The following is a 2,018-nucleotide window of genomic DNA, read 5'->3' on the forward strand; positions in this document are numbered from 1 at the left end:
GCCGCCAGCTGCTGAATGCCAGCCCCGTCCTGGTGCAGAACCCCTGCTCCATCACTTAGCAGCTGTGCACCCCGAGCCAGCTTGCCTGACCTCTCTGAGCCTGAGTGTCCTCATCTGTAAACTTAGAGACCCCACAGCACACCACACCCCCGCCCCCGGCCCCTAGACTTTCCTGGAGGGAGACTATTGTGCTGAGATGGCCTCCGGGGACCCAGCAGGCACCCGGCAGTGTGAGTGGTCCTGGCTACCACTGGGCACAGGGCCAGGTCGTCAGGCACGGCGTGTTAGGCCTCAAGATGCCCCAGGCTAATGTTGACCAAAGTTAGAGCTGGAAAGTGGGGCTCCCCTGGCCACAGCCGTCATGGGCACGATAGCACCTCGAGCCTGTCACTTCATCACACTCTCTTCCTCTCTCGCTTTTAAAAAACATTTATTTATTTATTTCAAAGGCAAAGTGACAGAGAGAGGGAGATCTCCCATCCACTGGCCCACCCCCAAATGGCCACAACTCCATTCCGGTCTCCTATGTGGGTGGCAGGGGCCCAAGGACTTGGGCCGCCTCTGCTGCTTTCCCAGCTGGGGAGCCTGGCTCAGCCCCAGCCATTGCAGCCCTTTGGGGAGTGAATCAGAGGATGGAAGATCTTTCTATCTCTCTGTCTCTCCCTTTCTTTATGCTTTTTAAATAAATAACACATCTTGAAAAAAAAACCAACCCCTCAGTTGGCTCACCTATAAAATGGGCGAGCAATGCTGTCTTCCCCACCTTGAAGGAGTGGACGGGGCTGGTGGTTGGCCTCTCCTGGCCCTGGCTGGCACTATTTGTTCAGCCTCCTGTTATCAAGGCCCGAGCTAGGCCCAGACTGCAGGCAGGGCCTCCCAACCCTGGGACCCCGAGGGTAGCAGGGCTCCTCCCTGCCAGGCCCTGGGGTGTTTGACAGGAGAACTGGTCTGTCCCTCTGGGAGCAGTCTTCTGGAACAGGGTCACTGACCCCGGGGGCACAGAAACCTATTTGTAGCCCTATCGTGATGGGCAGGCTCTGTGCGGGGACCCGGCCAGGGCTTGGGCCGGCTCCCTGGGACAGTCAGATGAGCCCCACAGGGTTTGCGGGGAGGGGCTGCCTTCCAGCCAGAGGAGGAGCAAGAGAGGAAGCCTGAAGGAGGTAGGAAAGACGGTGGGCTGGAGGGCAGAGGGCAGGGCTGGCGGCTGGCAGGGGGGCTGCAGTCAGAGGACAGACCCCCTGTCAGCGCTGAACAGGAAGCAATCTGTCTGCTTCCGACTGAAGCTAAGTTAGTGCAGGTCCGTTCTTTTCCTACCTAATGTTTTCTTCTTCTTCTTCTTTTTGAACCTAGGGGAAATTGCATAGAGTAGAGGATGACCACGAATTCAACGAGGTCTACGAAAACCTCTAGGATGTGGCCCCCGATCAAAGGCCCCGTCCTCCATCAGGACAGCCCTGGGCCCTGGAGGACTTGCTCTGACCCAGAGTTGGCCCCCGCGGTGGCAGCCATCACCTCACCTCACAGCCAAGACCCTTTCAGCACCTCCCACACCTTTGGGTCTTTGCCCAAGCTCATCCCTTCCTCTACTGCCCAGCCAGCAAAATGCTACTCAGGGCTCTTGTGGATGCCACCCCTTCCTGGAGCCCTTCTGCCCCGCTTATACCCCACAGGGGGGTGCGTGGGGGCTCTCTCGGGGTCTGCCCCACAGCTCAGCCTGCATGGCAGATCTGGAGCTGCTCAGGAGGGACCCAGCAGGACCCAGGGGCCACGTGGAGGAGTGACCCGCCGACTCCACCTGGGAGCCTGGAGCCAGGAGGGCCTGTGCACCTGTGGTGGCCAGCAGCAGGGATGGCGGGGTAGGGAGGGAGCTGGCCAGACAGGACCCCAGTGAATGACCTGAAGCTGCCCCTCCCCACCTGCCTTTTACCCTCTGCTCTGCAGGTGTCTTGGCCTGGGCCCCAGCTGCTCCTCCTGCTGTCAACATTCCCCTCTCTCTGCGAATCCTGACCCAACCACCT

The sequence above is a fragment of the Lepus europaeus genome, chromosome 10 (genome assembly GCF_033115175.1).
Source record: "Lepus europaeus isolate LE1 chromosome 10, mLepTim1.pri, whole genome shotgun sequence".
Classification (NCBI taxonomy): Eukaryota; Metazoa; Chordata; class Mammalia; order Lagomorpha; family Leporidae; genus Lepus; species Lepus europaeus.